This window comes from Oncorhynchus nerka, linkage group LG28 (genome assembly GCF_034236695.1).
Source record: "Oncorhynchus nerka isolate Pitt River linkage group LG28, Oner_Uvic_2.0, whole genome shotgun sequence".
Taxonomy (NCBI): Eukaryota; Metazoa; Chordata; class Actinopteri; order Salmoniformes; family Salmonidae; genus Oncorhynchus; species Oncorhynchus nerka.
Window position 1 is genome coordinate 45,981,870 of NC_088423.1, and position 15,412 is coordinate 45,997,281.

General features: G+C 41.3%; 1 long non-coding RNA gene across 1 annotated transcript; it reads left to right on the forward strand.

The window, feature by feature from the left end:
• Positions 1 to 13,030: 13,030 nt before the first annotated feature.
• LOC115113300 (uncharacterized) lies at positions 13,031 to 13,930 on the forward strand. Its single transcript, XR_003861093.2, has 2 exons — positions 13,031 to 13,253; positions 13,692 to 13,930. It is a non-coding gene; the product is annotated as an uncharacterized LOC115113300 (long non-coding RNA).
• Positions 13,931 to 15,412: the final 1,482 nt, after the last annotated feature.

Sequence of the window (15,412 nt, forward strand, 5' to 3'; positions counted from 1 at the left end):
GGATGCTACCTTTCCAACAACTCAGTTCGTCAAATGTAAGCGCTGTTATTGTGAAGTGGAAACGTCTAGAAGCAACAATGGCAACAGCCGCTAAATGGTAGACCACACAAGCTCACAAAACGGGACAGCCGAGTGCTGAAGCTCGTAGCGAGTAAAAATCAGCTGTCCTCAGTTGCAACACTCACTACCGAGTTCAACCTGCCTCTGGAATCAACATCAGCACAAGAACTGTTCGTTGGGAGCTTCAAGAATTGGGTTTCCATGGCCGAGCAGCCTCACACAAGCCTAAGATCACCATGCGTAATGCCAAGCGTTGACTAGAGTGGTGTAAAACTCACCACCATTGGACTCTGGAGCAGTGGAAACGCGTTCTCTGGAGTGAGGAATCACGCTTCACCATCTGGCAGTCCGACGAACGAATCTGGATTTGGCGGATGCCAGGAGAATGCTACCGGCAACATTTTGGGGAAGCCCCTTTCCTGTTTCAGCATGACAATTCCCCTGTGCACAATGCAAGGTCCATACAGAAATGGTTTTTCGAGATTGGTGTGGAAGAACTTGACTTACCTGCACAGAGCCCTGACCTCAACCCCAGAGAACACCTTTGGGATGAATTGGAACGCCGACTGCGAGCCAGGCCTAATCGCCCACATATTTTTGGCCATGTAGTGTATGTCTCCAACATGAAATAGATTTTTGTAATTCAGATCTATAAAAAACAAGGTGAGAAACCATGATAAAGAAACATTACTGTGCAGCCGTATTCATTGATCTGGCCAAGGCTTTCGACTCTGTCAATCACCACATCCTCATCGGCAGACTCGACAGCCTTGGTTTCTCAAATGATTGCCTCGCCTGGTTCACCAACTACTTCTCTGATAGAGTTCAGTGTGTCAAATCGGAGGGTCTGTTGTCTGGACCTCTGGCAGTCTCTATGGGGGTGCCACAGGGTTCAATTCTTGGACCGACTCTCTTCTCTGTATACATCAATGAGGTCGCTCTTGCTGCTGGTGAGTCTCTGATCCACCTCTACGCAGACGACACCATTCTGTATACTTCTGGCCCTTCTTTGGACACTGTGTTAACAACCCTCCAGGCAAGCTTCAATGCCATACAACTCTCCTTCCGTGGCCTCCAATTGCTCTTAAATACAAGTAAAACTAAATGCATGCTCTTCAACCGATCGCTACCTGCACCTACCCGCCTGTCCAACATCACTACTCTGGACGGCTCTGACTTAGAATACGTGGACAACTACAAATACTTAGGTGTCTGGTTAGACTGTAAACTCTCCTTCCAGACCCATATCAAACATCTCCATTCCAAAGTTAAATCTAGAATTGGCTTCCTATTTCGCAACAAAGCATCCTTCACTCATGCTGCCAAACATACCCTTGTAAAACTGACCATCCTACCAATCCTCGACTTTGGCGATGTCATTTACAAAATAGCCTCCAATACCCTACTCAACAAATTGGATGCAGTCTATCACAGTGCAATCCGTTTTGTCACCAAAGCCCCATATACTACCCACCATTGCGACCTGTACGCTCTCGTTGGCTGGCCCTCACTTCATACTCGTCGCCAAACCCACTGGCTCCATGTCATCTACAATGAAGTCCCCCCTTATCTCAGCTCGCTGGTCACCATAGCATCTCCCACCTGTAGCACACGCTCCAGCAGGTATATCTCTCTAGTCACCCCCAAAACCAATTCTTTCTTTGGCCGCCTCTCCTTCCAGTTCTCTGCTGCCAATGACTGGAACGAACTACAAAAATCTCTGAAACTGGAAACACTTATCTCCCTCACTAGCTTTAAGCACCAACTGTCAGAGCAGCTCACAGATTACTGCACCTGTACATAGCCCACCTATAATTTAGCCCAAACAACTACCTCTTTCCCAACTGTATTTAATTTATTTATTTATTTTGCTCCTTTGCACCCCATTATTTTTATTTCTACTTTGCACATTCTTCCATTGCAAAACTACCATTCCAGTGTTTTACTTGCTATATTGTATTTACTTTGCCACCATGGCCTTTTTTGCCTTTACCTCCCTTCTCACCTCATTTGCTCACATTGTATATAGACTTGTTTATACTGTATTATTGACTGTATGTTTGTTTTACTCCATGTGTAACTCTGTGTCGTTGTATCTGTCGAACTGCTTTGCTTTATCTTGGCCAGGTCGCAATTGTAAATGAGAACTTGTTCTCAACTTGCCTACCTGGTTAAATAAAGGTGAAATAAATAAAATAAATATTGACTTTGAAATGTTTACTTTGATGTGTGATAGAATATACAGTCAGGTCCAGAAGTATTGGCACCCTTAATAAAGATGAGCCAGAAATACTGTATGAAATAAATAATACAAACACTGAGCTAATGTATACTGTATGCAAAAAAAATGTTTTATTATATTATTTTATACTAATACAATTGCTCAGAGTAAGAGATTTTTAAAAATCAAGTAATCATCTCTTTTCCCCAAAAGACAGGGGTCAAAATTATTTGCGTCCCTGTTTCCAATACCTTTCAATACCTCACCTTGCGAAAATAACAGCACTGAGCCTTTAAAATAATTATTTATGAGATTGGAGAACACATTTGGAGGGATCTTAGACCATTACTGCGTACAGAATCTTTCCAGATTCTTGATATCCTTCGTCTGCGCTTATGGACTGCCTTCTTCAATTCAAACCACAGGTTTTCAATGGGGTTCAAGTCCGGGGAATGAGATGACCATTGCTAAATGTTGATTTTATGGTCAATTAACCATTTCTTTGTAGATTTTGATGTGTGCTTTGGGTTATTGTCTTGCTGGAAGATCCACTTGCGGCCTAGTTTCAGCCTCCTGGCAGAGGCAACCAGTTTTTGGGCTAAAATGGTCTGTTACTGGGTAAAGTTGATGATGCTGTCAACCTTAAAAACTGCTACAGTAACATGATGCAAATGGGTTTGTCAAGTATACTGTATTGATTTGTGGGCCTTTTAGAGGCCAATCTTGTTGCAAGAGGTAAGAAATCAAATAGACTGAGTGGTTCCTGCCATTTTGATGGAGTGCTCTAAATTGATCTTAGCCCAACAATGTGAGCATTCGTTCTGAGCTCATGTTGCTCTTGCAGGAGGATTCCCTTTGAAAGGGAGAGGTTGTTTTTATATCTCAAAGTGTCTGTTGTTTAATTATTACTTGATTTCCTCGGTAGCCAGAGAGCCATGTGCAGCTTGAGGATGTACATTTCTAGGTCCCACTTTATATTTAGCTCTCTTCATAAAACGTTTATAAAAAGTTTGTAAAGAGTTTACTTGCCATTTATTAATCATTGTTCCTATGTTTGTAAATGTCAATAAGCGATCTTTAAATATTTCCGCATTTATGAACACTATTTAAAATCATTTATTAATGATTTATAAGATAATGAATAAGGTGTTTGATCATAGTAGGTTCAAAATTTGTGTAAATGATAAATTAATAATAATGTATTACTAATGTACTTACAAACCAGTGATAAAGGAGTTATTGTCAACTCATAAGATTATTTATAAGGCATTTGTTAATGGTTGATTAATGGTTTGACCATATGCATATTTATCAATATATTTATATACGCCATGAATGGGATATTTAATACTTGTTAATGAGTGCATTTGTAAATGTGAGTAAATGCACATACTAATACATCAGTTGATGATTAATGTAGCACCTTATCAACCATTTACTGATTATTTTTAAGAAATATGGCCTTGTGTCTTGTCATTCTGTTACCCAAAACCCACATATCTTTAAGATATTTTCTTATTTCACAGAAGTAATAGTAAAGGTAGACCTACCAGTTAGTTATAGTGTTTTAACTGTATTTTGTTGTTTCTGAATTATTAAGTGGTTAAAATTCAGAATTCTGTTGCCAAATTGGTAACAGAATGACTGCAATTGAATTGGCTACAATGGGAAATCATAGTAGTGACAAGCCACAGTTGGGTCACTTGCTACTGTCCTCATCTTCTACTGGCACACTGTTATGTTCAGCTCATAACTGTTTTCTTTCTCTTTCTGTCATCTGGTGGTCAATGGGAAAACCATTTAGACAACCCCTAACTCTCTCACTCGCTCTGCCTTCTCTATATCTAGTTAATGTTACCTCTCCCGGCTCAGGGGTATTACTGACACATACCCATAAGACCCTCTCTTTCCATTTACTGTAACCAGCATCCTTACCCCTGAGCCCCGACCGACACTGGACATCCATGAACGTTGAAAAGTAGTTGAAATTCAGTCTGCCCTGGCCTTGATTGTCAAAGTGCATAGGCGTAGTTTTTGGGTCCGGTCCGGACCAGCCATGATTTGGCCTAAACATAGACGTCCATGATTGGTTCAGATTTGGTCCAGTCCAGACAGTAGAGTACAGTACTGTAGAGCACACTAGAGTAGAAGAGAGTAGTATAATGTACTGTTTTGCACTATACTGTACTAAACTCTACTTTACTGTACTGTTACTGTACTGTACTGTATTCTACTCTACTGTGATGTACTGTGATATCCAAACTTGAAACATACACATCTGTGATTGGTTCAGGTTTGGTCCAAACAAATTTAGTCTTGTTTGGGGGTGGAGATTATTTAAATAATAGCCAGTGTGTAGGATAATACCCAAATATGAAAAGAAGGATATTGCACCATAAAGAGAATGACAATCATATCCATAATTATGCATTTCCAAAGGATAATGTGTGAGTGATATAGACTCAGACTCTCCAGCATTGCGCACTCCTGCCACCATCATTACGCACACCTGCTTTTTCCACTCATGCACATCAGCATATTATTGGAATCACCTGGATTCAATCACCTGTTTATTTCCTCCCCTATATTTGTCAGTTCCCCATCTCTGTTCCCCGCTGCTGCATTGATTGTCATATGTCCTTGTATAGTGTGCTGATGTTGTGCCTGTCTTGTTTCATGTCTGTTCCTTATTACATGGTGACTCCCCTTACCTGCTTCTCATCTCCGGTGTTGGTCCTTACACAGTGTTACATTACAGCCTTGTGTTTTTCATTCATGTTTTTTAAATTTAGTTTAAATTAGCAAGAAATTCTAAAAACAAGTTTTTGTTTTGTCATTATGGGGTATTGTGTGCAGATTGATGAAGGATTTTTTTAAAGTTTGGAATAAGGCTGTAATGTAACAAAATGTGGAAAAAGTCAAGGGGTCTAAATACTTTCTGAATGCACTGTATATAATGTCCCACAGCTGACAGGCGATTCCCTGATCCACCTCTATGCAGACGACACCATTCTATATACTTCCGTCCCGTCCTTGGACACTGTGCTATCTAACCTCCAAACGAGCTTCAATGCCATACAACACTCCTTCCGTGGCCTCCAACTGCTCTTAAACGCTAGTAAAACCAAATGCATGCTTTTCAACCGTTCGCTGCCTGCAACCCGCATGCCCGACTAGCATCACCACCCTGGATGGTTCCGACCTTGAATATATGGACATCTATAAGTACCTAGGTGTCTGGCTAGACTGTAAACTCTCCTTCCAGACTCATATCAAACATCTCCAATCGAAAATCAAATCTAGAGTCGGCTTTCTATTCCGCAACAAAGCCTCCTTCACTCACGCCGCCAAACTTACCCTAGTAAAACTGACTATCCTACCGATCCTCGACTTCGGCGATGTCATCTACAAAATTGCTTCCAACACTCTACTCAGCAAACTGGATGCAGTTTATCACAGTGCCATCCGTTTTGTCACTAAAGCACCTTATACCACCCACCACTGCGACCTGTATGCTCTAGTCGGCTGGCCCTCGCTACATATTCGTCGCCAGACCCACTGGCTCCAGGTCATCTACAAGTCCATGCTAGGTAAAGCTCCGCCTTATCTCAGTTCACTGGTCACGATGGCAACACCCACCCGTAGCACGCGCTCCAGCAGGTGTATCTCACTGATCATCCCTAAAGCCAACACCTCATTTGGCCGCCTTTCGTTCCAGTTCTCTGCTGCCTGTGACTGGAACGAATTGCAAAAATCGCTGAAGTTGGAGACTTTTATCTCCCTCACCAACTTCAAACATCTGCTATCTGAGCAGCTAAACGATCGCTGCAGCTGTACATAGTCTATCGGTAAATAGCCCACCCATTTTTACCTACCTCATCCCCATACTGTTTTTATTTATTTACTTTTCTGCTCTTTTGCACACCAATATTTCTACCTGTACATGACCATCTGATCATTTATCACTCCAGTGTTAATCTGCAAAATTGTAATTATTCGCCTACCTCCTCATGCCTTTTGCACACAATGTATATAGACTCTCTTTTTTTCTACTGTGTTATTGACTTGTTAATTGTTTACCTCTGTGTTGTCTGTTCACACTGCTATGCTTTATCTTGGCCAGGTCGCAGTTGCAAATGAGAACTTGTTCTCAACTAGCCTACCTGGTTAAATAAAGGTGGGAAAAAAAACATGTCAGAGCAAAACCCAAGCCATGAGGTCGAAGGTGTCACACCCTGATCTGTGTCACCTTCGACCTTATGGCCTTCCAACAGGACAACGACCCTAAGCACACAGCCAAGACAACGCAGGAGTGACATTGAATGTCTTTGAGTGGCCCAGCCAGAGCCCGGACTTCAAATAGCCATCTTAAAACAATGTCATGTTAGCTTAGACCCCCCCCCCACGGCTGAGACTTTTAAAGGTTAAAAGTAGGGCCGTGTTTTTTTTCTACCTTAAAATGAATCACATGAAATAAATAATAATCTTCAGAAATTACTTTGTCAAAGCAACAAAATAACTAAGGCTTTACAATGATGGCGTAAACGTAGATACATTTCTAGAAGTTGCAGAGGATGCACTGAGGGACATGGAAAAATGATGGATTTTGGCACTTTAGCAAGTCTTTATTCATTTAAAAAATCTGATGTATTGAATTTTCTATGTGGTCTATATTAAAGGGCACTTCATTCAATATAACAGGCTTTTAACCCTTGTGTAGTCTTAACATTCAGTATACTCCCCTTGTGTAGTCTTAACATTCGGTATACTCCCCTTGTGTAGTCTTAACATTCGGTATACTCCCCTTGTGTAGTCTTAACATTCATTCCCTTGTGTAGTCTTAACATATATTCCCTTGTGTAGTCTTAACATTCGGTATACTCCCCTTGTGTAGTCTTAACATTCTGTATACTCCCCTTGTGTAGTCTTAACATTCGGTATACTCCCCTTGTGTAGTCTTAACATTCTGTTTACTCCCTTGTGTAGTCTTAACATTCTGTATACTCCCCTTGTGTAGTCTTAACATTCGGTATACTCCCCTTGTGTAGTCTTAACATTCGGTATACTCCCCTTGTGTAGTCTTAACATTCAGTATACTCCCCTTGTGTAGTCTTAACATTCGGTATACTCCCCTTGTCCTAAGGGTAAAAAATGACCCGCTTTCACTTAACCCCTAATATAAAGCAGCTTAGTTGAATTTTAAACCCCAAATATTTTTTGAATGAAGAAACAACCTGTCATTCATCACTAACTGTGTGAATATCTGGGTTTTCCCTCTTCACCATGCAGAAAGAATGCATTTAATCAGTGGACCACTCGTTTTATTACAACACACCTTTTCTTTACTAAAGTAGAGGTTTATTATTATTTGTATTATTGCTAAAGGTACTGCATAGGTGTAAACATAATTTTTTTAGCAAGAGATAGCACTTATATATACTGTACAATGAGGAACTCAACTACAAAATACTAGTCTTCTCCAATTTTTTGAACCATTAAATCAAATCAAATCAAATTTTATTTGTCACATACACATGGCTAGCAGATGTTAATGCGAGTGTAGCGAAATGCTTGTGCTTCTAGTTCCGACAATGCAGTAATAACCAACAAGTAATCTAGCTAACAATTCCAAAACTACTACCTTATAGACACAAGTGTAAGGGGATAAAGAATATGTACATAAAGATATATGAATGAGTGATGGTACAGAGCGGCATAGGCAAGATACAGTAGATGGTATTGAGTGCAGTATATACATATGAGATGAGTATGTAAACAAAGTGGCATAGTTAAAGTGGCTAGTGATACATGTATTACATAAAGATGCAGTAGATGATATAGAGTACAGTATATACGTATACATATGAGATGAATAATGTAGGGTATGTAAACATTATATTAGGTAGCATTGTTTAAAGTGGCTAGTGATATATTTTACATCATTTCCCATCAATTCCTATTATTAAAGTGGCTGGAGTTGAGTCAGTGTGTTGGCAGCAGCCACTCAATGTTAGTGGTGGCTGTTTAACAGTCTGATGGCCTTGAGATAGAAGCTGTTTTTCAGTCTCTCGGTCCCAGCTTTGATGCACCTGTACTGACCTCGCCTTCTGGATGATAGCGGGGTGAACAGGCAGTGGCTCGGGTGGTTGTTGTCCTTGATGATCTTTATGGCCTTCCTGTAACATCGGGTGGTGTAGGTGTCCTGGAGGGCAGGTAGTTTGCCCCCGGTGATGCGTTGTGCAGACCTCACTACCCTCTGGAGAGCCTTACGGTTGTGGGCGGAGCAGTTGCCGTACCAGGCGGTGATACAGCCCGACAGGATGCTCTCGATTGTGCATTACCCCCACACAGTAAGGTGTGTAAACAACAACAATAAATAAGAATAAAATACGATAATAGATACGAAACAAAAACGTGAAGAACATAAATCATTCAACTCTAATTAGCACATGTAGGACAGTATGCAAGTGTGTGCATGGACTTTGCAGATGTACGTATTTTGCACATGTGCAGCACATAGTATTTGTTTTTACAGTCCTTCTTTGGGGGGTAGAATTGGCATCTCCTCCTCTTACCTGCCCCAGCTGCAGCCTCAGGTGGATCAGGACAAGATTCAGCCCCCTGAACAGCTTTCAGTAGCTCTGCAGAGGCTGCTGTGCAGGGAAGGCGCTCCTTGCGTTGAATGTTTTGGGTTACAAGTGCCTTTCCCAGCTGCTCCAGAAACATCCTCCTCTTGTTCCGCTTATCAGGCATCCAGGTAGGATTGATCTTGTTCCATATCACAAAGACATTCACACGTGACATTGTGCCCCCTGGTTCTTCTCCAGGCTTCCACTGGTCAGCTTCGCTGTGTAGACTTGCATCTTACAAGTTTAGCTGGATTGTGCGTCACAGCCACCCATATCTTGATGCCACACTTTGCTGGCTTGCTGGGCATATACTGCCGGAAAGGACAGCAACCTTTTGACAAAAGAGATTACTATCAGTAATTAGTATCAGCGTCACAGAAAACAATCACATAAATCAATGATATTACAGCAATACATAATAAAATGAACAGTGAAAATCACTTACATTACAGATATGAAAATAAAAATGTACCTCTGAATGGAACCAGTTGCTCATCCACTGTTACTTCAGGCTCAGGGTTGTAGAGGTATGGCAGACGCTCCATCTACTTCTCCCAGACCTCTCTTATGGCCGCCAGTTTGTCTCTCACACGTCTTGACTCACGGTTATCAAATTGTAGCATTCTTGAGAAAGCGTGAAAGACTTTCAGTTGCATCGTGGCACGGAAAATCGCCCTTCCACTCTCTGCATCCCAGAGACGACATGTAGCCTCGCCTCGGGACTTATACACACCCGCTAAGATTAGCAGCCCTATGTAGGCACACAGGTCACTCTACTCATAGGTCTGATTTTATAACTGCCAGGTGAAAAATGACCCTAAGACAATCTTTGTACCCTGGTGGTGTACAGCTTTCATGGAAATATGAACAAAGGCAATGTTTCACTTTTTCTAATGTTGGCGTCACTCTAGGAAAAGACATCACATTTCATGTTTGAAAAATATAATTTAGGTGGTTTTATCCAAGGGTTAAAATTCAATATTTGTGCACAATTTCTACTTAAATTATTAAAGGGACGCAAAAGGCACTCATTTCGTGGAATGACCCTTTTCTTGAGCATATCAAGTGGATGGGGATGTAACTGTATGTAGTTTTATTTGGTTTGTGTACTCTATTGTCTATCCTTGGTGTGAACGTCTCCAGGTACTTTCCATATGTTGAATTACATAACCTAATTGCAAGGGCTTTTTCAACCCTTCAGTGTTGACATTTTTACTTTCAAAGTGTGTTGTATGATGACCCACAACAGGTCATCATACAGTGCTAAATGGCAACTATCTGGCTGACTATTATAAAGTAATAAAGAGTGTTTGTGGTTTTCCAGCTAGATATGAGCATTACACAGTACAGCTAGTCATCCAGTCTGGAGGCGTGTAATGCATTTAGTTATGAATTACCTCTCGCTCCCATCCTGCTTTTCCAAGGACATCTGTCCACAGGTATAATGTGATGTTCAGAGATAAGGGGATGCTCTCTGAGTAACGTTTATTCAGTCACTTCCAGTCATTTGACATGCCCGGTGGTAGAAACTCATGCAGGCACAAATCAAAACAAGGCTTTAGCCCAACTAATGTTATGTATATACCCATTAAAACAGAAAGCATCTGTCACTCTTGGCCCTGTCTTTGCTTTGCCTTGCAATACGACAGCTTGGAGGAGGCGAGGAAGACATACAAATTCCTGTATTTTTTTCCGTCTTTAGTGGATATGTATTTTATATAATGAGTTTTTGCCACATCTTCACAACTTTTAAAAATAGAAATAGCAGAGGCATGTTTCTCAACAATTTAAACCAGGTCATGTCATTATTCTGTTAAACTGAATGTAACCTAGCAACAGCTCCCAAAGTGGATGCATTTTTATTCCCCAGTCTAGGTCCTCCAAACTCAAACCTGTTCATCACCACATCACCAATGACAGCAGTGCTGTGTGATTGTTAACTGCACACAAATTTAAATCAGATTTAGTTCAATATAAACCTATACAATATGTAATGTATGCAAAGAGGGAAGGATGAAAAGCAAGAGTGGTCTTAACCGAAGTAGACTCATAGTCGTACATACAGTCGATCAAGTGAAAACAGGTAAGGTATATAGAGGCATTAGTGCAGAATGGAATGCCTGCATTGCTCTTCCAGTAGACTGAGGCTGGTGACAGATGACTGCCAGGCATGGATCATTGCAACCGGTTTAGGGAACAGAGCTGAAAAAGAACAACATTTTTCGAGGAACAGAATCAGAACTGGGAACGAAAGTGATCTATACTGTTCCAGAAAATAACTGTTCTTTAAAAAGCTTGGGAACTGGTAAATAATGCTCTTTTACATTCTGGGCATTTTTTCTCCATGTAAACAACTAGCTATATCCTGCCTACTCCAAGGCATGTTGCTCTATCCACACTGATTGGTGAAGTAATTTAATGTCGAGCTAAATGTTTTTAAAAAATCTATACTAAACAAAAATATAAATGCAACATGCAACAATTACAAATATTTTACTGAGTTACAGTTCATATAAGGAAGTCAGTCAATTGAAATAAATTCATTAGGTCCAATCTATGGATTTCACATGACTGGGATTACAGATATGCATCTGTTGGTCACAGATACTGTCGCTTAAAAAAGGTAGGGGGCATGGATCAGAAAACCAGTCATTTTCTGGTGTGACTACCATTTGCCACATGCGTTGCCACACATCTCCTTTGCATAGATTTCATTGTGGCCTGTGGAATGTGGTTCCACTCCTCTTCAATGGCTGTGCAAAGCTGCTGGATATTGGCAGGAACTGGAACATGCTGTCGTTCAGCAAGATGACATTTTCAGTTTCCAGGAATTGTTTACAGATCCTTGCGACATGAGGCCATGCATTATGATGTTGAAACATGAGCTGATGGCGGGGGATGAATGGCACGACAATTTAACCTTTATTTAACAATGACGGCCTACCCCGGCCAAACCCTAACCCAGACAGCACTGGGCCAAATGTGCGCTGCCCAATGGGAGTCCTAATCATGGTTGGTTGTGATACAGCCTGGGATCGAACCAGAGTCTGTAGTGACGCCTCTAGCACTGAGATGCAGTGCCTTAGGCCGCTTTGCCACTCTGGAGCCCCAATGGGCTCAGGATCTGGTCACGGTATCTCAGTGCATTCATAGTGCCATCAATAAAATGGAATTGTGTTTGTTGTCCATAGTTTATGGCTGCCCATACCATAACCCCACCACCACCATGGGGAACTTTGTTCACAACATTGACATCACCAAACCTCTCACCCACACAATGCCATACACCCGGTCTGCGGTTGTGAGGCCGGTTGGACGTACGGCCAAATTCTCTAAAACGAGGTTGGAGGCGGCTTATGGAAGGGAAATTAACATAAAATGATCTGGCAACAGCTCTGGTGGACATTCCTGCAGTCAGCATGTCAATTGCACGCTTCTTCAAAACTTGAGACATCTCTGGCATTGTGTTGTGTGACAAAACTGCTCATTTTAAAGTGCCCTTTAGTGTCCCAAGTACAAGATGCACCTTGTAATGATCCTGCTGTTTAATCAGCTTCTTAATATGTGACACCTGTCAGGTGGCTGGATTATCTTGGCAAAGGATAAATGCTCACTAACAGGGATGTAATGTCATTTGAGAACACAATTTGAGAAAAACAAGTTTTTTGTGCGTATGGAACATTTCAGGGATCTTTGATTTCAGCTCATGAAACATGGGACCAACACTTTACATGTTGCATTTATGTTTTTGTGAATTTCAGAGGTTTCACAAGGAACTGAAAGGAACAATATGAACCGTTACTTTTTTTTGGAGTTCGAACCGATTCAGAACTTTATTTTGCTGTTCAGAACAGTGAAATGGAACGGAGAAAAATTATGGTTCTGTTCGGAACAAAACAATTGGAAAATAATTTCGGTTCCAACTGCTGCGGCTCAATTCTCCCTCCCCTGCAGCCTCTCTTAGAGAACACAGACAAGTTACACCCCAAAACATCTTCTCACAGCCATAGCCAGTACATGTAGTTAAAGCAACGTTTTGAAAATGTTTTATTGGCTTTGATACTGTGATTGGTTAGAAATGATCCAATCGCTGATGACTTTGTTTTGCAGTGACATCCTTTTGACGCCACCACAAATGACTTCAAAGATGGCAGTCTCAGACTGAAGTATGTAGCGAACATAGAGCAAGCGGAATAATTCAGTTTGAGTCGTCAAGCTAATCCTGACATGACTCTGACATCAATGATTTGGACCTAATGGGCACCAGTTTGGACTTCGTACCCTGCTGCTATGAATGGGAAGATATCCTGAAAATATATCCACTCCATATCCTGATGGTCAGGGTACACGGGTCATGCTTTAATTGTTCAGTAGCCTCAGCGTAGTGTGAACAAATAGGCTACTGCTTCACATGTTATTCGAATGCTGCGGATGTAATTTTAGACATTGATATTCACCATAGCTTTGAGTAATGCATGCATGTCACCCCATACATACAGGAAAGTGCATAAGCCACTGTCTGGGTTGCATCACCACCATAAGAAGCACTCTAAACTCTGTAACCCATGGCTCTGCCTTTGGAATATATACTTGTTTAATTTACTAAATGGCAGAACTATGTTCAGCAAACACAATTGTTAGAAGCTTGAGATTTTAAAAGTATTACTGAGAGTTGAATTAAGAATGCTAGGGATTGAAATTGCACATTTGGATTTAATTGTATGATTGTACTTCATTTTCCAAAACGTTTCTGTATTTTCCACTTCTTCCTCTTCTCTTAGGTGGGGCAGCTGTAATCTGGGATATGGATTTGCTGTCACCTGACTTCACTGATACAGAACATCACTTCCTGGTCTTGGCTGCTTCCTCTTGCTTGCTTGATGGATGGCTGCCATTCCATGCACAAAGACGACTTCCTCAAAAACAAATAGATATGCAACACACTAACTGCATTACCACTGCTCAATGAAGTTATCTGGCTTTTTAGAGGGCACTTTCATTAAATGCTCTTATAGAAGAACCATGTCTCTGTATTGTATAGCGTCTCCTGTGGGATAGCTGACAGAGTTGTTTGTAATAGAGTAATAAATTAGCAATTTATATAGCTTTACATAGCTTTTCCACCAGGAGCTCAAAATGCTTCACATTGTATGGGAAAACTCACCTCATCCACAATCAATGTCTTAGCGCCCTCCTGAGTGATGCCTGTGCAGGCATGTCTGTCCCAGAGCTCATCATCACACATCAGCTATCACAGTGGAGAGGTGAGGAGCGACAAATGCCAATTAATCAGGGGATGATTAGGTGGCCATGATATGAGGGCTAGATTGGGAATGTAGCCAGGACACTTGCAATAAGTGCAATAGATCCCAAGTGTTTGGGATCTATAGTCAGGAGGACCTCGGTTTAACATGTCATCCCAAATGACGGGACCAGCGAAAATGATGACGTCAATGTGTCGGACGCAGTAATAGCAACACAGTGGTTTAATGAAGGGGGTGTCTGCTTAGCCCATTCATAGATGCTAACTAACTTTAGAACCTATTGATAAAGGTATCTTCTTCGTCGCTTGCGGTTTTGGACACATAAGGAACGTATCTGTCATATCAGCGAGAATACATTTTCAAAAAAACAAAAGGTTCAATTACTACACACCGTCATAGGATTAGTGTTCCCACACTGCCATATCTCCATGTTACAGCGCTTATTTACGGAAGACAGAGAAAACAGAGGCGACCACCTGTGCTAATTAGCTATCTAGCGTGCTCAGTACACCGATGTGTCAGCATAACTGGGGAGGAAGTGTGGTTCGTCAACTGGAGACACACACAGCATATGGATGCAAATCTCCTACAGTAATTGTATATTTTTTATTTGAAAGATCATTTTTTGCTGATATGAAAGCCATGTTTCGAAAACGTATTTTAAGCGATGATTATTGACGTTAGTAAACGGTAAAACACAGTGTCAGGATTGTAGTTCACATGGAGCCAAGCGTGGGCGAAGCTAACCACTCTGAACTCTAGGGAGAAAGCAGAATTCTGCCTAGAGTTTAAGAGAGCTTGTGTCTGCTCTGCTGTGGTGTGATTGGAGCAGTGAGAAGCGGGGCCCACATACCGAGCCTCAGGAGGCATAGACAGCATTTGCATAGCAATTAAAACTCCATTGCTGGGTGATTTCCATTTGACTGCATTACATTTCCTTTTTAAAGGTTGATTTATTATACAGTACTCTCTACGTTAATAAGCCTTCCTCTTCCCACCTCTTTCTCCTTCCATTTGTTTTCTGCTTCATCCCTCCATCTGAAGTCCATTTGGTTTGTGGTTGCTTCTGCCTGGTCTCTCCTCAGACTCCAGTGGCTAATGGCAGTGGATATTAGCAGAGCGCTACTGTTGTCTCCCTCTTAACCAGATGACATTGTCTGCATCACTGATCAGAAATCCTCATTATTGTGTCTGAAGTTTCCGTTTAACCTGTGGTCGGTTGCATTCATATTGCTGAT